This window comes from Cygnus atratus, chromosome 11, assembly GCF_013377495.2.
Source record: "Cygnus atratus isolate AKBS03 ecotype Queensland, Australia chromosome 11, CAtr_DNAZoo_HiC_assembly, whole genome shotgun sequence".
Classification (NCBI taxonomy): domain Eukaryota; kingdom Metazoa; phylum Chordata; class Aves; order Anseriformes; family Anatidae; genus Cygnus; species Cygnus atratus.
Window position 1 is genome coordinate 3,657,321 of NC_066372.1, and position 22,418 is coordinate 3,679,738.

The following is a 22,418-nucleotide window of genomic DNA, read 5'->3' on the forward strand; positions in this document are numbered from 1 at the left end:
ACACAACATTCAAAAACATAAAGGACATACTTCTTTGGTGAAGATGTTAACTGAATACCAAGAATGATCAGAAAGAGCAGCTTTTGTTATATTTAATAATGTCCCACTGTTTTCAAAGGATAATCAGGCTAAAATGTACCCAACCAATCTTTAGGACTTTGTTAGTCTTCTATGCAAGGGATGTGATTTTATTTTATTTGTTGTGTGTGTGTGTGTGTGTGAAGGAGCTGAAATCGCTGCCAAGAAAACAGTGTTCATGTTCTTAGTGATATAATGCAGGAAAAAAGTCATGATTGATCATATTGAAGTCACCATTGCTGGTGTTCCTTTTAAAGAAGTACTTGGAGTGGAAGGTGGAAGAGGAAGAGAGTTGATAAAAAGGGTTTCCTTTACAGACCAGTCACTAGTGTAGTGCTCTCTAGGAATACTACTAAAAACCTAAAAGTAAGATTTATCTTGGTGGACAGGGAGGTTTTATACTTCCATAGTAGTACTATGGGGAACTTTTAAAAACTGCTCATACCATAGAATTGCATTTAAAAAAGAAGGTAAGAAGTGCACAAAATTTTGGTGTTACACAAAATTTCTCTGTCTTGATAAGTCAAAAATAGTGTGGAGTTCTCATAGCAAGTTTAACTGCTTGCTTTCACTGTTCTGCTTTCCTTTGAACAAAACTGCATTATACCTTTTGTTTGTCCTGTCTTAGACCTCTTTGCTGTTGATGAGGCTGAAGCAGTGGTAATAGAGAAACTTGTTATGCAGAAGTGTATTCTGAGCCTTGTTTTTTCTGAAAATAACGTTTTAATATATTCCCCCCCTTTTAAATATGAAGATAAATAGACAGCACTAGCTGTTAGGAAAACATCCAGTAAAACACAGCAGATTCGGTCGCTTCTAGCTGCGTACATTTTGTACACACGCTGATTAATATGCATGTTCTGTGTGTGATTCAATGTAATGTGCATGTTTGGTGTATGATTCAACGTACTCCAGTATAAACCAAAGTTTACACTTAATTCGATGCAAAGAAGAGCTTAGTCTGTAGCATTACCCAGTATCTGTTTTTATTAATTGTAGACTATGACCAAAATATGTTGTTAATTTTTAGTATGTATATCATTGTCTTTGAAGCAGGAATTGATTTTTAATCCTCCTGTCTTCTACCTTGTTCAGGTTTTACAGTCTTTAGTGCATTGAGTGGTTCCAGGACTTACCTAACAAAAAAACTGTATGCAGATTCGTGTTTTCTATTTTTAACATCTATATATAAGTACAAGATAAGCTGTTCTTTTACTTGAATGAGGCAATTAGAATGGAACCGGACAGAAGACTTAGCCAAACATAAATCTTAGTGTGATTCTTGCTTTTTAGAATATGATGTGTCAGCAAACTGTAAAGAATCTCATTTAAAATAATGTTGCTTTCCAAACTTGGTTTCATCTAGTTATGTTGGGAAACATAGTTAAAGCCTAAAAAATACAGGTGAATCCAGGATGAAGTCACTTAATGTCACTCTTTGCATGCTGTGGGTACTTTTGCAGCTTGTAATCAAGTATCTCTTGAATTTTCTACTTCTGTTGCATTAGTGTTAGTATGATGCTGGGGAGATGAATATACCTCAGAAAATTTCGAAGTGTTTTTAGTTTTCTGTAGGAGACTGGAATTCACTGTTTAATTTTTTATTTGAATGCGAGCTGCTGTTGTGGCTACTCTGAAATGTTTAAAGCAGACAGCTTTGTTTGTTGGACCTTCTTTATATTGTGATGTTTTGATGATTTTCAGTGTGACACCTCTACCTGTTCCAGTTTCTTCATGCACTGACATCATGAGTCATAATCCTTGCTAAAGAACACAGCTTAAAATAATCACTGATTGTTTCTTTGCAATTCCATTCACTGCCCACTGCAAATAAACAAGAGCTGAAATGACGATATCATTTAATCCTTTAATGTTTGCTTTCGACATGCAAAACATTTTCTTGTAATAGAGAAGTAATCCATAAGGAGAGTAGCTGCTCTTTCATCTCTGAATGCTAAATGAGGCTAAGGCTTTTATGAAGAGATGATGATTTAATGAAGATGACCGAGTTTTGGAGTAATGAAAAGCTTTTGTATATTCTGCAAATGATGCGTGGTGCTTACTACAGCAGTTCCAGTGGCTATATTTTGTAGTATGTCTTTGCAAGATTAGCACTTGTAATGCTTAGATGCCAGGGTGATTGAATGATACAGTAAATCAAATATTTCTCTCCTTAGTTTGATTTATAAAATAAATGCACATCTATGTCACTTTATTTCTGACATTACATGTGATTATACACACGTATTCTCTGGTCTGTGTAAGACTTTTATTTTGGTAGTATTTATTTTGGCTTTTTATTTGGTAACCTTGAAAATATCTCTGATATTGTATTCACTGTCCTTGCTAGAGGATAGTGAAAAGCACACAAAAAAAGGAATGTGAACTTTGTCAATATTCTTGTGGCAGGAATGTCCAAATAAGATATTTTTCTTACAAGTGCATGTAAAATGCTGAATTTAAAAAAAAAAAAAAAAAAAAACTTTTCAACTGAAGCAAATTTAGCTTAGAACAAACAAACATCATACCACAAAAAAGTCTTTTTTCCTGTTTGTTGTTCATTTCATTAGTTTACTTTGATTTCTTAAAATAATGTATTGTATTACTCCTTGAGTAAAGTGAGTTAGATATCACCTGATACTTCAAAAGGAAGTAGAGGGAGGCTTTAAAGGATGTGAGACCTTACCCTCTCCAGAGCATATTCTCCCATGTGTCTTTCAGGCCTTCATAAATCAACAGAAGGGACTTGATTTTTTCCTCCTTGTAAGCCAACCCCTTTAAAGTGGGCAGTGGTGAAGTTCTGTAAAGGTTCACCTGATCTTCTTTCTTCCATCAAAACTTAAGGGAAGTTGTGATTCTATAAAATAAAAGTAGATTTTTTTTTGTAGTCTTTACTATGAGCACCGGAGGTAAATCTTAAAGTTTGCTCAGCTATTTTAGGTTTGCCACGGATGTGAAGAATGTGATCATGTTGTTACACTTCTCCTTATATTACAGGAAAGATGTGTCTGTCCATCTGGGATGAATGATCTTTGGTGAGCCGCAACAGGCTGGTTTTAGTCTACTTTTTGTAAACTGTCATGTAATGAAAGTGCAGAAGTGGATATGTAACTTACACTTCCTTCTTATCCTTTTTAATGTCTTGAATAACTGGCTAGTTCCTGTGTAGCTGTATACAAAGTCTTGCAGGTATCAGAGGAATGTAAGGTAGTGCAGAGTCTTCAAATCACATGTTAGGTGCAAAAAATTTCAAGACTCGTCGAGGCTGTTTGTGCATGAATTCATTTCTGGGTAAGTGGTGAAGAATTCGAAGTTATATCTTTAGAGTGATGCAGTACAACCAGAGTTTGTTTGTGTATGTCCTTTATATGAATTAAATCCACTTTCGTTTTCAAGATACTTTTTGAGTACTGAATGGCAACTTCAGTCGTCCACTTACTACGCACTAATATTTCCATTTTCGTTTTTTTCCCCATCTTGTTAGGGGGAATTGGGAGTGAGGAGGAGATAGAGGCCTGAATATGGAAGATGCTCTGTAACATGGTTTTTATTCTGTAATGGTTATATTCCTTTTGGCCTTTGAATGGTCTGTATTTGTTTTACAAAGCAGATGGCATTTTCCTCCTTAATGCTGCCACTTACTTTTAGGTAACCTAAGTGCTTTATGAACTACCATCAAAAAACCCTGTTTCATACCTTATATTACCTTATATTTCTGCAAGTGAAAATTGGTATGTATATGGTAATGTGGCTTGTGCTGCAGTGAGGAATCAGTCAGAGTTTGGACATCTCTCATGTATGTGTCATAGGTTGTCTCTGACTCGAGACTGAAGAACATGCTGTTGCCATAGCAATGCAAGTCCTTTTGAAGGCAGAATTCTTGGCAGAGCTGTTGCATCTCCTGAAGTGCTTGGTGTGTTGATCTGAAAGTACCTTGTCCGTATCAGCACATAACTGCAGTAGAAAGAATGGGAAGAACAGATTTCTTTAAATACATGAATTTCTGTTTTTGCAGCTAATAGTTGGTTAAACCCTTGTTCATCAAGCTAAAGCTTTTTAAAACTTTATGCTGTGAACGATTCTTACATAGAATATTTAGCTTGAATGCATATACAGATGAGAACTAAGCAAACATCTTATTTTTTTCTTCCAAATAAAATTACGAATGAAATAATAGTTGAAAATAACTTCTTGTCTTCTGTAGCAGTTGTGTACATGTCATACTCGTGATCTTCAGCTTGTTTTTGTTTGTTAATCCTTGCCCACTCTTTCCCCTTTCTCAGAGTAGGAAAGAAGCATAGCTCCAGCTTGGCTTGGCCTGGCCTTGGGAAGCATTACTGAGTTGCTGCTCTAAGCAGTTTAGACATGACTTGTTGCTTACGGTTTTTGCATGTGTTGGTATAACCTGGATAGACAAGTCATGGTGTAAGTGACCTTGGCTGGCTGACCGCATACTGTAGCAAGGAGAGGTCAGTATTGATTATGCTGAGAATGTGAACCAAGGGAATTACTCTGCAAGGTGTCTGTCTGTTGTTTTCCCCTTTTTAAGCAAATTTAATGCTCCGTCAGCAGGTGTATACTGCAGCTCTCTAGCCATCCTTGGGAACAAACATAACATTAATAACCTGGTTTCCTTTAAGTGTTTTGCCAGTTGGGTCTCAAGTCACATTTGGGGAAAAAAGCTCTTTCAGGGCTCCAACAGTTCTATTTATGTGCCTCTTAGCCTCGAGTCAGTCAATACTGATGAGTAGGCACCGTTTTTGATATTGTGGCAATAGGTTAACTAAAATGCACTGGGATAAACTCATTCTGAATATGTATGTATTAATATTGGCCTTGTTTCATCAGGCTTAGCAAAGATAACATTTAAAATGACTTCAGTGTGAATTGTTAGGTAGTTATCTTTTGAAATTCTAATTCTGATTTTTTTTAATTGGCTGACTGATTCTAAAACCAAATGAGTAGCTCATGTAATTCATGTAACAAGCTTCCATCTTGAGATAATCAATACTCTTCAATATCCACTGGTTTTGTTTCCAGCTACACTGTTTTATCAGATCAGTTAAATTATAAGGGTATGGAGTACTGAAATCATGAACAAAATGTGAGTTTCTCAAAATGTTTATCTTAGTATTTTTCATGAAAACACCTGATTAGTTATTTTTTTAATTAAAATAAGCTAAACCAGGCAATATCTCCATCTAAATCTTTTGCCAAGTTTGTAATATTACTTAATGAAAAGAGAATAATAATGAGCTTTCAAGGACACAACTAAGCAACAAAATTTCTGTTCATATCTTACCGCGTAGTTCCTGTGTCCCTCTTCTCTCCCCCCATTTGTAGGTTTCCTCAGCTGTACAAGGAGGGCTAATGAAAACACTCTTCTACACTGAAAACTTCCTCAGTTCATGGAGATAGTAGACTAGGAATAATAGATTAATAAGAATAATTTCATATGACTTAAGCAGTGTTAAAGTAGCTTGCATGTATTTTAAATTCCTACTCCCTCCTTTTGTGTATAATTTCTATGGCTTTATGAACTTCATTTATTTTTTTATTTACATCGATAATTTTCGGGTTTTTCTTTTTCAGTTTAGTTTTTACTGTATCTACATCTGTTCTAAATATTGTTTGAAAATGAGAAATGCAAATTTCAGTGTAGGACTTGTAGCAATGTTCTAGAAAAAAGGGCCTCTGTTATTTCAACACTGTTTCTGCACACCTTCACAAATTACATATGCTTCTTATTTCTGCAAATTTTATTTGAAGCTAATCCAAATAAGAAAGCGTGGAGAGATATATTTGCCTACATTTCTTTAAGGAAGAAAATTACTAGCCTAAAACGTTTTCCTGGTAATATAGACAGAAAACAGCCCTGTCCGTAGCTATCCTTTGTATTTAATGGATTAAATTCACTTTGACAGCTAGATATATGTACCAGTGTCTAGCCTATGGCCATGATCTAATAATCATGCATATGGTAACAAGTCGTCTAAAAAGATTCAGTAATCAAGTGTTTTTCTTGACAAAACATACTGTGACTGAAACAAGAAATGAGGCTGTGTTAAATGTGACTAGATTTGCTACTGTGCTTGTATTCTGAATACTTAATAAATACCCTTTGGGATGTAGACAGAACCTACGCTTTAACAGAAGTGGAAAATCTGATTGTGCTACAAAAGCATGTATTTTAAAATAACAAAACAAATTTGATCTAACCTAATGATCACAAAGAGCTTAGTTTCAAAACATTAATTTCTCCTTTCCCTCAAGTGCTTTTTAACTTATTTCTTCTGTCGTAAAAAGAGTTGTGTACTGTTAAACAGAGCCTTCTGTGCAATACACAATTCCTATATCATGATTTTGTTACCTGAGGTTTAAATAGTTACTGATGAGTCAATACATGTCAAAGGGAAATGCTTAAAGTGCAGCAGATATTTTGAAAACAAATTCTTTACTGTGTGCTGAATAGAGGGCTTTGATCTGGACTACGTTTGACTAGTAAAACCTGCACTGAATGTAAATATCCTTTAACAACAAGATAATGCCTTGAAACAGTCCGTTGTGACATGAAGTTAAACTAATATGCTTTGCCAAACTGCAGTGTGTTGTATTTGGCTCCAGCTTTGGGGGAAAACTGATTTATATAGTATAAACTTCGGTAAAGTACATCAGATTGAGATAAAAACTAATATTCAAAAAACTATAACTTTATTCTCCCTTCTTTTTCTTTTAGATAGAATTTTTGATACAGCTGTTAGGAATGATGTTTTAGGAAAACACTGAGGGGGAGAGAGTGGAAACCAATTTAATGAATTACACATTCCTTTAGGATTAGCTGTTCACCCTAATTTATAGCTTACGTTTCAACAACATCTGAATGTGATGCTTGTTTTGAGGTATGTGTTTTTTGTATTATCTTTTTGTCTACTTTTTCATGTTTTTGTAGTTCAAGTGATTTGACACACTTTAAAGTTGACAACGTTTTTAGTGAGAATTAGGAGGTTGGCACTGAGGCTTGCATTCGAACAGATACATGAAGCTGGGGGAATCAGAACGTAGAGGTATCTTTGGGGAGAGCCTGGATTATTGATTCAGATGAAACTGTTGCTGGAGTTAGGTTATTCACTCTTCCACCTGCTTGAAATGCAATAAACTTTAAGGGATTCTTAGCTACTTTATTTGCTGCTGTGTGCAGTGTGTATGTTCGATTGTGTTTTTGTAATGATTTTGCTTCTCATATTAAATATTAATGTCTTAACTCAAATTTTCTTAATATAATTGCAATGGGCTAGTGAGAAATCCAGTGAAGTTAACTTTTTTTTGCATAAGGTAGATTAGAATTTGGGTGTTCAGCTAAAGCTTAATATTTTTTGATTTTGATTTGGTCACTTGTGTTGCCTTAGACTTGCTTTTCTCCATGTCGTTAATACAGTTAACTGATTCTAGGAGCATGTGATTCCTCCACGCATTTATACAGTATGAACCAAATGAATGCCAGACCCGAATGCTGTATTCTGTGTTGTGTTTTTCACTTTCAGTTAATCTTTCTAACACATCTTGATGGACAAAATGTCCAGGGACAATTCAGGAACTTATTATTTCATTGTTTTTCCTGGTGCTGTGATTCTTGTTAAAATGATGTCTTGCAGAAGAGGCTTTTTATTTTTTAGTGGATTGGACAAGGAATGAGTACACAATACATGGAGCAGTAAATATTATGGATAGTGATTGTATCCTGATGTAATTTTGATTCACATTTTATATATACATATATATATATACGTGTATTCATATACACATATACATATATATGTGTATACATATGTATACACGTATACATATATATATATATACACATGTACGTGTATACATATATATGTGTGTTGTTCCAGAATCTCTCAAACTAAGATTGTTACATATCAGGCCTTTCAGTAGTTTCAAACCTTTTTCTTTTTAAAAAATCACTTGTCACAACATCTTATCACATGTATTTCTGAAAATGTGCAACTGAAAATGTAATGGGAAGCACAGCATTGTCTGTAATTGCCCCTGAATCAGCGACGAGTTCAGTGTTTTTTGAGATCATGCAATCTTAGGAGGCTAAAATAGGCTTTTAAATATGTTTTTTTGTCTACTTCTTTTTCCTCAGAAACTTCATAATTGATTTAACTTAAATGCAGGCAGATCTTAAAAATAGGAAGTTTCCAGACCTTTTGGTGCTATGATCCTCGAAATACACAAGGTATGGAATTGCCATGCATTTGGAATTACAATATTAAAAATACTTCTTCTTAAGGAGTTTGGGTCATCCTAATAATAATTTCTGCTTCATTATTTAAGAACTTAGAAATATTATTTTACTTCTTTTAAAATCTCCTGGTCAACTTCATGTTGCACTTGCTCAGAAAAGATGTAACTGAGATATGGAATGACTTAATTTCTCAGTTATCTGATGCCCAGGATTTTCGAAGGCAAGGTAGCTTTGCAAAACATTGATTTGGTAGTGCCATCTGCTTTGTTAGAACAGTGCTTTTTTTTTTTTTCCTTTCCTTTAAAAAGAAGAATATCACCCACTTAATTTAAGGCATGCTTACTCTTCTGAAAGTAGTCATAATGAACCAACTAGGAGTGAAGAAGCACTAGAAGCATTTCTGTCCTGTTTGTATTCAGAGTGAAGTATTGGCCGCCCTTTCTCCTTGGTACTGTTCTATCACAGCATGCAAATGGCCTGAGGCTGTGATATGGGTTGCTAAATCTTTAATTCTCATATAATCTCTTTTTTCAGGAGAAGTAATGTCTCCTTTTCTGTTATCCAAAATGTTTCCAGTCTTTGTGATTTGATTATTTGTAGACACACAGAATTTCAGTGAGCATTTGCTACTTCCGTGAAATTTGCTACTTTTTGATAATTTTGCTACTTCCACCTAGATAATCTGTAGTGTTATCACTGAAGTATAATATGATTGTGAGGCTTTCAAGTTCTTTTAAATTTTGCCAGGTAATGTAGTGTTAGTATTCTCAGTAGAGTTTGGGCAGTTAGTTTTTCCTTTGTTTTCCCAGACAGATTCATTGACGTTTAATTCAGTTCAACAAAAGTTTTGTCTTTAGACCACTGAATGTGTCAGGAATATCATTTGTATGGTTAAAAGTCAAACGCTTACCTAAATACCTGGTTTAATTGGGGATTTTCATTTGAACCATAGACTGGAGAAGAAGTACTGATGTTGTAAAAGTTCCTACAAGCTGGTGAATGTTATAGTTGGTTTAGTACACTCAGTAGTGTAATTACCTTTATAGAACTGGTTATCATTGTTGGAGTTTGGTTTGGATGCTGGATTTACAGTTCCATACTATGTCTGTATTGAAGACGATTGCTGGCAGTTCTTACTGTTCCCTTAGCAAACTTTTATATAAATTCTCATCGTATCAGCCATTTGGGGAATATTGCTGTGTATTCAAATTCTCTCTCTGCTTTAACGCTTTCCTCTGAGGGAAGGTAACTGTGTCGATTACTATGCGTAAAATAAAAAAAAAAGTCAGTGAACAGAGGTTATTGGCATAATAGCTCCAATTGTGCAGATAAATCTCACAGTGAACAAGGCCTTGCTCAAAGTGCCCTGCCTGATTTTCTTCCTGCATGAGACCAGTAGGAGTCAAGTTGTCAAGCAGCCGTTTGCTTGTGCAGCTAGTACTGCGCATGTGGTGGCTTGAGCTTGGTTGTGTTTGGCTTTCTCTGGATGTAATGCATTTTGGCCTTTTTGTCTTCGACCTTGCTCTTTTGACTTTCTTTTTTGTGTTTTTGACTTCCCTTAGTGTTCCCTAGTATTAGAGGTCATGAAAATAGTTCTCGGAAGGCTCTTGTTGGTTTGTCTGAAGTAAAATTTAATAACAATGTGTCTTTAAAAGAATACTGTCTATAAAATGTAACTGGAGCTGGGAATGGGAAAGTTTTGAATTAATTGTCGGGTTTGTTTGCCTTTTGGTTTTATATAATGTCCCGGGACAAGTTGTGAGTGTTTAAGAATAAAATAGTCTTTCAGAAAGGAGTTCTGCTTAAAATTCTGCCTTTAATATGAGAGTTACTGGAAATGGACACTAGCTGTAGGTTTATGATCTACTGAAAGGTCTGCATGTCTTTTGAATGCAAATAAAAAACCAATATTTTTTGCAGAACTTTTTTTTTATTTAAAAAAAAACAAAAACCTTTTAAGTACTTCAGATTACAGAAGAGATTCTTTTTAATGAAGGTGTTAGCAAGAAAGTATAACTAGCTTGAGTACGAGTATCCTTATTTTAGGTCTTCTTCCTTAGTGTACTATATACATGATACTTGCACAGTGACCTCCTGGTACCTCCTTTAAATAGAACAGAATTTCTGTGTTTCTGTGGTTTGGGGCTTAGAGAATTAAAGACCTTAATTGATATTAACTTAATTGATACTTCAAATGGACAGACAACCAGGTGTGAAGTCGGATGATGTTGCCTTTTGTTTTATACTTTTTGTATATATAATTAAGCGTGGAGACAACTAATAACGAGATATTAAGCAATACAGTATTTCTTGTATGCTGAAGTATAGCTATACAGTTATTTTAATGTAAATTTAGTTATGGAATGAATCTAGCTAAGGGTAGGATGTTAGTGGAGAAGTTCATAGGCTGTTTCTCCCTGCTGATAAATCTGCTCTGGGAAATTGGTGTCGTTATTAGTTTAGGTTATGTTCCATAGGATTATTTTCTTTTCTGGAGGAATGTTAAGTGATGGTGATAAAGAATGGCTGTGTGTGTGATAGTGGTGGGGTTAAGCATGCTGAAAGATACAAAATTGCAACAGTGAGGGAAAAAAATGAAACTGAATTTGCTTGATATTTATTATATTATTATTGATATTTATTGATTCACTACAGTACCTACTGCTGTGTATTGGTAGAAAGCTTGTGTGATTGGAGTGCAGGGGTGTTGCGTTTTGGTTTCCCTCCTCTTTTTCCAGCTATTACTGAATAAATTAATGGATACTGTTCTTGATATTTATTTATTATGCCAGCTTGCTTTTCCCTTAGAAGATCATATCACCCCTTTTTCATGGCCTTCAAGAAAAATAGACTAGTTTGTGCAGGGTCAGACATGCATATAATATTACTGATTTTTTTGAAGTGTGTTAGATGTACATGGCTTAGATTTTTCCAGTCACATGCTATTATACTGTAAATGCTCTCTCAAGTGAGATTTCTAGGGAGAAATAATATTCTCCACTAGAATAAACCTATTATTATATATGTTAAAACCTTTACATGAGTCATAGTAGCTAGAATTCTAGTTCTACCCTAAAACTAGTCACTTGAAAATGGCTTTTATAACCTATGTAAAGTTTTCTGCTACATCAAAAATGCTCTTCGGTTGGTGTTTCAGGTACTAAGCTTTGTCACAATACCTTCGTTAGGAGCTTAGGCTGGTCTTCTGGATCATATGAAGTCATCAGGCTTTGCATTTCATTTATAGAAAATGCTTATGAGCACCTTGTAATGTTCTGTAATCTTATTAGGTCAAGTTGCTGGTGTTTTGTGTTAGGTTTGTTCTTTGTATCCCTTCGTGCCAAAGGGTATTTTTGATCATAAATACAGTCTTGAGTGTTCTTGATTTTAATAAAAGATTTAGTTATAGCTTTAAATACTTAAGAAGCATGCTGGTCTTGCATTTGGCTGGGTACAAAAGGTAACGTGCTATTATATACTTACAGCATCTGGCTCTGAGTTGTACTTGCTTTGAATTAAATATTTTGGGGAATGTTTTGCTAATAAAAAACTTTTATAGGGTAATATCGATGTCTCTTCTTCAAAGGTACAAAGAAAATAGTTTGACTGATTTTCATTTGAATACTTTTCATATACATCCTTGAGACTTCTCTGTAAAGCTTTCTTTAACAGTTCTTGACATTGCTACCTCAAGGCATTGAGCCAGCATGTGCAATCGCAAGCAAGCAGACCCAGCTTTCGAATCCCAGCCTGCTTGCTCAAATCCTTAGGGGAATGTTGACCTTGTCTGCTTCAAAAAGTAGCACCTGCTGGCTAACCAGGAGGGGCATGGAATGAATTTGGACAAGGGTACTTTGGTCTTGCTAGGCTGCAATACAAAACTTCGGGGTTAGAAGGGCTGAAGAAGTACTTGACTCTGAGTAGATAGAAAACAAACAGGACTGAAGATCGTTGTGAGTGAAGCAATGTTTTTATCCATACCTGATGCTCTTTATTCATGTCTTAGCACTCATAGCATAATTTTCCTCGGTGTTACCTGTTACTCGTTTCTTCTTTTGATTGTTTTAATTAATATCACCTATTTGAGGCACTGATTTTGCACAAAAGTGGTCCAAACACTTTGCAGCATAGTGTGAATTATTTTGAAGGAAATAATTACTTTCTTACAAAGCAGAGTAACGTGGAGGGATCTCAGCAGTTCTTTAAGTTGTTAATTTTCAGTTTTGTAGAACGAAAGTAGAGCAAGGAGAAACTGATTTCTGTTTGCAAGGTCAGTATATAAAATGCTATTCGCAGCTTTTTATCTCATTTTGTAGTTTTATGGTCTGTGTGTCTAATGAGAAGTAATATATTTGTTAGGGAGCAGCAATGAGATTTCATGCTGTTATTTCCAGAGGATTGCTAATACAAAAGAAAACCAATGTTGTTGTTTTAGCTACATTTGCATAGACTTAATCACAGCTATTGTGCAGTTTTGAGCTGAGAGTTAAAATGCACAGTGTTGTGTTTAAGCCGAGTTCTTTTCTCTTCATTCCTTCACCAAAAAAAAAAAAAGCCTTCCATTGCAGGAAAGAAGGTTATCTAGAAGGAAAAGAAAATATCATTTGTATTATATATGGCTCCAAATCAGCATTTTTTAAAATTAAGTTATAGAGTTATTGAGTGTTAAATTCTAGACTGCATTTAGTAGGGTAAATTGCTTATAATTCTGGAAGCACTGATCCTGATAGGAAAGGGTGATAATTAGTTTCTAATATGGACAGAATTGCTGTTATTAGCTGTGCTCCACATGTTTGCTTTCCCCGTGGCATTCCTTGGGGTGCAGCAGATGGATGAACAAGGGGCAGAGGTAATGTGTGCCATGATCGGCTGCTGCTTACCCCCAGGGATACTTCTAGAATGCTGATCTCTTTTTTTATCATCTTTTCTCTATTTTTTACCTTTTTCAGCAACTTTGCTGAGATGTATCAGAATTAATTTATGATATTGTTTCTTTGTAGTCCATTGATTAATCCATTTACTATTAATATATTAGCTTCTTTAAAAAGAGCAGACTTTTGCATGTGTGACTTCGTAAGATTTAAGATAACAGCAATGTCGTGCTTAAATACTCTTCTCCTTTCTGTGAGGTTGTGGCATTCATAAGGTGATGTTGCCTGCAACTGTTAACTTGATCTTCTGTAACATGTTCAGCTCCTTTTAAGTTGGAAAAGGGATGTTATTGTGGCACCTGAATCATACAGTGGAGTATGCTTTTGAGGAGAATTGTCCTTTTCCTTTACATCTATCCTAGTCAAGTCTGCTCTAATTTTCCTTTCTTTCTGCTCTTGACTTAAATGCGTGAGGTGTGTGTGTGTGTTTTGTTTTACCTCTTAAAGCCAAATCTATTCAAGGTTGTAATGTGACCACCTTCCTTATTTGTCATCCAAATAAGTAGTCTTGCTTGGGTAGGAACAAATAGAGGCTGACTCTCCCCATATTTCAGTTAGGAGGAAGCCCAACATCCATGTAGCAGCTCCCACCTGGTGGCATAGCTGCAGGCTCTGAGCTTGCAGGGAGCCCTGCTTAGTGAAAGTTGTTTGTGGGCCACGTGCCTGCATGCTCGAAGGCAGGGCTGTTCATCTGAAATATTACCATGGCGCGTTCACTGAAACGGTCAGGAAGAGGAAAGGGCAGGGAGCTCTGTGTGTCTGTGCGTGTGCATATGCTGATTATTAGAAAATATTTTATCTTTGTCAAGTTCTCTTAAAGTGATACATACCTACTCTTTGGTGTTCAAATTTTTCACTTTGTTTATATCTGGCCTTTATTTTTCTTTATCCTTTACTTGTTTGTTCTCCCATCCAACACATCTCAGTCCCAAGAAGTCGTCTCTCATTTGTTCTGCAGTCAGTAGTTCTCTTCCTGCGTTTATCATTTTGTTTCTATCAGTCATTAACGAAACCTGATGTTTTCTATTTATTAGTCTAGCTGGGACCTTTACATTTGTATGAAAAAATATCTGGTGAAGTGATTCTTATCTTTTCCCACTTTGGTTCAAAAGACAGATGCATTAGATGTAAAAGTAAAAGAGAACTATATAAACTTAATACATTCATTGAAAATGTTTTCCATGCAAAAGCTGCATATAATATTTAAAATTGTACTACGGTGACACAGATATGGCACAGGTAACTGTTAGTTTGGAGGTAAACTTATATCCATCAACATAATCAAGACCAATCTTTACTTACCATTTTACATATTTTATCATGCCTGTGCTTTCCAATACAAATGCTACAGTTACTATCATATTAAAAACAATTATGATAGCATAAACCAGCATGTGTCCACTGAAAATAGCAAGTCCACATAAAAATCTGTATACAGTCATGCATTTATTTATTCCTTTAATAAATGCTCTATGTGGAGATCTAGAGACTCCACATCTAGAGTCTGTCCCAGCTGAAAGTAACAGGTCTTAATTATCTCTTTCAGACTAGGCTTTAACTGGTGAGAAACTTTTCATGTCGTTCATGCTGGGTGTTGTTTGCTAGGGTAGAGAGGTACTTATCTTTACAGAGGAACCATAGGAGGGACTATTTTTGATCGCTGTTGTAGGCATTATTTATTGGAAGATTATAATTCTCATTTGCTGTTAAGTAGTGCTTGTGTTTTAGTTTTTTCAGGCAGTTCAATGGAATAGTTTCCTGTAAGAAGCAAAGTCTGAGCTTCAAGATTTGGCTGTAAACTTGTGGACAAGATTAGATCTTCTTTACCTTTTGAATTGCGCAATGTAGTAGTTCTAAGCACTGAGACCTGTCTGTAATATTACAGAGCTCTGTAATATTGCACAATCTTGTGTACTGAAAGCTGTGAATAATCAGCTCCTTGATCTCTGCTATGTTTCAGATTGTTTAGAAATGGGATGCGGAAGTGACTGTTTTGCAGATTGACTTCTTTCTGCCCCTAAAGACTGCTTCAGAGAGTTAAATTAAGGAAAAACTGCAGTTTTTACTTTAGTTCTTTAACTGATAGCTAGTTTTTGAAATGTCATGATGCGGCAGTTCAAGCTGATCATATGAAGGTCATGCCAGTGCTGCGAACATCCAGAAGTCAAACATCTATTTGAAGTAATAACTTCTTTTGCCATTGTAGTATAAAGGTGGCAGAGAAGAGTTAGGATCCTGTTCTTGGATGCAGTGGTACGAAAAATGTAAGCACTGCTGCAACTAATATTTAACTCCCGATTCCAGGGTTGAGGACATACTCTGTGAAGTATTGCTACCTCATCTAGTTATTTGATCTCACATCAATCAGAGTTGAATATCTGTCTGAAAAGCATAAGAAAATGCTGCTTTTGCATACCTGTGTTTAAAAATTTTGGTTTGGTTAGTTGTAGTATCAGTGTTTAAAATAATACAATTTCTGAAATAAATTTCCAATTCCCGTAAGTATGATTCAACGCAGATACAGGTAGGTCAACCTTGAAGTAAAAACCAAGTTGTACTTTCCCGTGTCTCCTTTTAAAGGGTTGGATGTTAGTGTCAGGCATCTGGAGTGCTGGATGAATACCTCTTGTGCTTTCACTCCCTTAATCTTATCCTTCTTCAACATCTCAGCATACACGGTTTGTTGTCTACCAAAGTCGTTCACATATATATATATATTAAAATAAAGCATACAGAAGAATATGAGACATTATGCTTTATTAAACACTAATACACTGCTGTAGCAGGTAATGAAAACTTGCAGTTGTTTGCATTTCTCAATCATAGGTAACTGTGTTTATCTGGAGAATTGTATTGTGAACATTTTGCTGACTCTGTTGCCCAAATGTTAACGTTCAGTGGGAATATTTTTTTTAAAAAAGCTCTTTCTGGAATTAAGTGTCAGTGTCACTTGATTCTTCAATCATTTCATCAGCCACTGGAGGAGTCTTGTTGCAGAGTTATTTTCTTTTCAGTATGTTGAAGTGTGTTTCTTTTAAAAAAAAAAAAAAAAAAAAAAAAGTCTGATAGTCTTCTAGTTTATGACTTCTGTTATGGTTAAATTGCTTCTCCTGAAATTTCTAGCTAAGAAGTCAGAAGAAATCCTGCAGTGATGCAGCTATCGATTTCTCAAGTGAGATTTTTCCTAGTATGCCATATAATAATGCCTGTTGAGTGTAACTTAGAAATGAAAAAAAAAAAAATCGGCTCACAGTATCTGTAGATTCTAAGTTCAACTTTAATGTGTGTTTAAAGTAACTTTGCTTAAATGTTTTTAAATTGTTTTTGTAAAATTGTTTTTACTCTTAACTCCTTTCAGATGCTTCTTGATGCATCTGAGTTAGAAAATTCTTTGTATGCATTTGGGAAAACAGTGAAAAGAGTAATAGAATTTTACTTCATTGTGAAGACAGTCAGCTTTTCTAAGCCTTTGGTAGAGGTGGCCTGATTGGTTTGGATTGGTTTCAGCAAAATTTACCTCTTTGTGTCAGTCTAGAGCTGCTTCTGTAGAGAAGATGCTTAGGCAGGTGCACTCTTTCATAGTGCTGAGACAAACATAGCAATGAAAGTTTCTTGGTGGCACTGTGCTGGAACCCACAGCATTCTCAGAGAAATTAGTGACTTTAGGATGAATCTCCATGGTTAACTGCCAGATTGTCTCCATGGGCATCAAACCTACTGAAACGTGCTCTGTTTGGCTTGTGATGTTGGTTTTGTATTTTTGACGTTGCTGTCTAATTGTAATAGAAAAATATCTCCTGCAGTTTTAGAATGACTCGTGATTTTCAGAGATCTTTTTTTTTTTTTCCTTTCTGTTTTTACCCAGAATATTTGAACTTGAATGACTAAAGGAAGAAGCGATTCATTTTGTGACTTATTTGGTCAATAGTTCATATACACGTGCTTATATTTGCTTTCTGGACTGTGGAGCCATTTCAGGCTTTTATGTTTTCCTCTTTTTTTTTTTTTTTTTTTGCTTGTCTGTCTTTGCTACCACATATTACAGATGTGGCCATGCAGTGAAAATCTGTTGACAGGGAAATTGCACCTTCTGTTTGAGGTTTGTGCCATTTCTAGCACAGTGGCTGCAAGTATTTTTCAGTTTAAGACTTTCAGTTGAAGAAACTTCAAATGACTTTCACTTTTACTCTTCTTCCAGTGGTATGGGAGTTGGACACACATTTTAAGCCCACTTGAGAGAAGAAAGTTGTTTTTTCAATACTTAACACTTTACACTGGCTGCTCAAAACAGTCATAGTGCTGATTAAGGCTCTTATAAATTTCTTCAGAACCTGTGAAAACTCGAATCTCAGTCTATTTCTCCGAGAACTTCAATATTTCTTCTGCTAGCTAGTCTTAAAAATCTTATCTGCCATTTATAACCAGTAAGTGTATACCTAGATGCTGCTTCATCAAGTTTTTATCCCTGTATATGATTTTGCCATGTCAAAGAGAAACAGTAACGTTACAGTAGTTTGACTTAAGGAGCTATTTGAGCAAGTATGCATTAGAAAATTATTTTTATGAATCTTAAATCTCTGCAGTTCCATAACAACTTCACGAGTTTGATCTAGGTCTGCTTACAAAAGACTTCATTTATAAGATAGGATCCCAAGGAAGTTTTTGAAAATCCTAATCCCCTTGAAGATCAGAAATGGCAGAGTGCGTCCTAATATTAGAAGGTACTGAAGTCGTAGGGAAATGGTTTCTGTCACTGCCTATGATGATCCTGGCAGTGACATTGAAATATAATGCTTAGTTTCTTAACTATAATGGTGATTTTTCTAAACTGGTAGACAATTCAAAGTAGTGTGTAGGCTGACACAAACTTGAGGATGCTGCTGTTTTGATATGTGGGATGGTGACAGTCAGCAAATAAAGCTTTGCTCTGAGATAGTTACTCCGTTATTTGATACCCTCGCTTCTGCATATGAACAGAGTGACACATTAAATACTCTGATCATGTACTAAAGTAATTCCTTCATGCTCTGACTAAGTAAATAGGCTGAAGAGTATAGAGTTCCTTGGTGCAGGGAGTTCTGCTGATAAGATGTTTTTCAAAGGTTTTGTTATTCAAAGAAACTTTTGTTTTCTTTGTCTCCATAATTGATAATGTGAGTGTTCTGGATTAGTAGATGGATTCCTTGTTTTTAATGCAAAAACTTTCAAACATCCAAGAATATGACTTGTCAGAAGCAGGTTCCTAAACAAATGCTTTGTTAGATCAACCCATTGACCATTACTGCTGGCGTGTTGTGTGAGTAATTAGATGGAGTCTGAACTGTTTGTATAACTGACAGGTGGATCCACATACAGTACCTGGATATGTACTGAAGAGGATGAAAACTTGGAGAACCTCAGTGAAAACTGTTTCCCAAAGGGAAGTATTGGCATACAGGAAGTAATAATCTGTAGCATATCCTAAAGATCACATAGAATAGCAAACAAATATGAGATAATGACGTTAAGTATTTAAAAAACAGTGAGTTTGTTGGAGCCTCATTAGATTTTTATTTTTTGGCTTTTTTTTAAGCATGTAAGAACTTTCAGTTTCATAACTTAAATTGATTTGTTGCTTCTTCATTCAAGGAGCAACTGCCTCTGAAATGTCTGGGTCGACATACCAGAATTACATGTAAGTCAAAGAAACAAATCGTTTTATGTAGCAGGTGTCTTCTGTTCTAGTTTCTTGCTGAAATCAACAGAAAGTTTAGATTAAAACTGATATCTTGTCTGGTGTGTCTCATACTGTCAGAGGACAGATACAATGATATTAATTCTCATTGTCCTTTTCACTGTGTAGTGTATTAATACATATTCTTTTACATCTGACTGATTTTCATGTTTTAACAAGAGATTTGAATTGTAGTATAGTAAGTATTTTAATTTTTTTGAACTATAGTAGACTTAGAGTATCTGTGATTTGTTTTGATAAGTAATTGTATGTAGGAGTTCTTGATGTTAAATTTGTTAAACAGCTGATCACAGTGGTGGATCTTTTCTGCCACAGAAAAACGGTTTACTCAAGTACTACTCCTGTGATGAAACAGTTATTTTTTTAATTATAGATGGTTTTCATCTGCCTCCACATTACATTAAAGCAAAATCATTCCTGTGCTATTGGTCAGGAGGACAAGGAAGAATATGCGTGTGTGTATAGCACGTTAGATTATTGCCTGTTCAACAGTGTGAACTCATGGTTCATCCTAAATAGAGAACTTGACGTATGCAGCTTCGTTTTTGCTGATACACTTTTAGAATACTGACCTCTACAGGTGGTTCATTCTTCATCTTTATACTACTGGTGACCTTGAATTACTTTTATTTCATATACTTCTCAAATGCAATGTATTCTGCAGAGAGATTTTCCTTTCAAATGAGGCTGACACCACCAAAGAGAGAAGAAGAAACTAGTAAAAAGCTACCTAGAGCTGTTGGTTCTTACCTTTACCATATTTCTTGTCAATAGTATATTCTGTCTCTCCAAACTTTTCAGGGCTGCAGCCATAACTTGTGATCGCTCATTTCAGGCACAGCATTAAACTTCAATGCATTTTGTAATTTTAGAATGTTCATGAAGTTGATTTCTAGATTTGTTCTTGAAACTTCCGTTGTTTTAATAAATCCTGTCAGTGGAAACGTTGTTTTATATTCTTTTAGTATGTTTTTAGGATGAACTACTTGTACCTGTGCTATGAGCTGGTTGATATGATTTAGTTTGGAGCTCTCGGCTGCTGTTAACAATTGAGCTACTCAGACCTGCTGTGAACTGGGTGCAGTCTGGAAGCTTAACTGAGTTAAGATTGCTGCAGTTACAGACTAATTTTGGAGCTGTTTTGAAAATGGCTGCCTGAGTGATTTTTCTTGTGTAAAAAATGACATACACATAATAAGTACACTGTTATATTTGTAGGATTTTTCTTAGACCAAACATTGAGTCTGAATATACCTGTTTGAGGGAGAGATGTGTCCTTCTATTTTTTTTTGATTTTCCGTTCAGTAGAAAATTCATTAGTAGGATTTAGAAAAACTCTTGTAAGCCTCATATTAGAATGAGGGATGTGGGTATAAAAGAGATGTAGTTGAGTCTTACTTGAAAACATGTTAAGCACAGCACTAGATCAGTACGGGCATCACATCAAATTCTTCTGTTATTTGTGGCTAGCATTGTAGATGGCATTACTCTGGATTTAATCAAGTGCAGTGAGTATAGAATTTAGTCTTCAAATGTATTTCATTGCTAATGGAAAAGAAGATGAAGTAGCTTAGCTTCATCTATACTATCAGAATCTTTTGTGAACTGCTAAACTCTGGTTTTACAATGAAAGAGTTAAGAAGCTGTTTGATTGAAATCCTGTAGGAATAGGATGCATTGGTGTCTTCAAGTTTAAAGAAGTCTTAAAAACTGAACTAGGCCTGGGACAATTTAGAAGCTTCACAGATTTTAAGAGGTCCCACCATGTATGATATTTTGGTTCACTTTGAACTCTCTTAACAGAAAGCAGGTATAGATTATTTCGCCATGCTGTCTTTTATATGTTGTTCTGTAGTCTTTTAGATGAAATATTTCATGGTATTTTTTTTCCACTTGTTTCTCCCATAATGGGTTCAGCATTAAGATATTGTTATACTTTTAGCTCTTTAGGAAAATGAAAACTATGCTTAAAGAGATCTTAGGGGCTGAAACATATTCAGTGTTATGGTTTCTTGGTAATTGATTAAGGGTTAATATTCAAGGCTTAAACAAGGATGTTTAAAAATTCGGTGAAGTTGAAAAGGTAAATGGATGCAGCTTGAAACTTACTTCTTGCATTTTAAAGTAAAACCAACCAAGGAATTAAAATCCTGAAGGCAATCTGTATTCTGTAATACTGAAGTTGATATTATAATCAGCAATAGACTTCTAAGTCTAAATTGCATATATACACACCTGAGTGTAATGTATGTCTACTTCCTTTTAAGCTTTATATCTTAAGATATATGTAGTGAAGTAGAGAAGAATTGCTACTGAAGCTTTTTGTAGTTGAGTTTTTCTATTCAGTTAACATGCATCCTGGCAGGTGCCTCAGTGTGCATTTGGTTAATTTGCTAGGCTTTTATGTCACTTTTGAAAACTCTGTGAAGTACTTGTGAACGTGTTGGTGCTGCTGTCTGAGGGAAATCCCTGGTAGGTCTGTGGAAAGGCACAAAAGGACATGAACGTTGTCTAGACCTTCAGTTATGTGTCTGTCACTTCACATCTGTTTGCATTAATGTGAAGAGTTTAGTTATGAATTCACTTCATTTTACAAGTATTCCTTCATTTTCTTAAAAGTATGAGCCTGCTTCTTCTGAAGGAATATGCTCTGCATGCTTAGTTCATGAGAACTTTTTTCAAAGCTGTGTGTGATATTTATTCTGAATTCCCTTGTTTATTATGTGAGTGAATCTTCAGAATGCTATCTAGCAAGTCAGTGTTTTTTTCTGAACTTATGTCAGTAATTCTTCAAACATAAACTGTGTGGAGAGACACTTGATGCCTTTAGAACCCTCAAATAATGGAGTCTATAAAAAACATTTTTTAAAAGTAATTATGTTCTCTGTGATTGGAATACAATAAATTCCTTCCCAGATACAAAGTCATGGTTGTCCCTTTCAAAAGGCACAAGCTGTTTTTTCATTATGGATATTTTGAGTATTAAAGAGAAACTGAATAGTCTGTCTTCTGTAAAAATATTTGACAATCCTTAAAAATGGTCATGTTTTATTTTCACTGGCTTAGCAAAAGCTGAGCACTTAAAAACAGATTTTATTGTATTGGAGTGTTGGAGTATGCAAAAGTAAAGTACAAAGTGAAGTGAAGTCTGAAAGTTGTTGTCAGACGTAAAACATAAGCAGTAACATAAAGAGAACTTAGTGCATGATTTAAGGCCAAGAAAACTTAAACTTGAAGCCACCACCTGGAGAGGTGATGTTTTCAATTGGCTTGTTTTGGCAGTACTTAGGTCATAAAACACAAAAGAGAAAATGGGCTATAATAATTCATAAATACCACTTGTTTGGTACATGGAGCCCGAGACTTGTTTTGGCTGAAATTAACAAAGTACTTAAATTTTTGAATGAACTGCTTTTTTTTT

General features: G+C 35.2%; 1 protein-coding gene across 9 annotated transcripts in view; it reads left to right on the forward strand.

Annotated features, from left to right (window-relative positions):
- Nucleotides 1-22,418, forward strand: part of TCF12 (transcription factor 12) — a 160,850-nt gene that overhangs the window by 9,573 nt on the left and 128,859 nt on the right. The window contains exon 1 of one of the 9 annotated variants that reach the window (XM_050713090.1): nucleotides 18,923-18,937. The exons of the other annotated variants lie outside the window; for them this stretch is intronic. The gene's annotated coding sequence lies outside the window, so the exon portion shown is untranslated. Of the gene's footprint in view, nucleotides 1-18,922; nucleotides 18,938-22,418 lie in introns of those variants that run through there. 9 annotated transcript variants of the gene reach the window in all.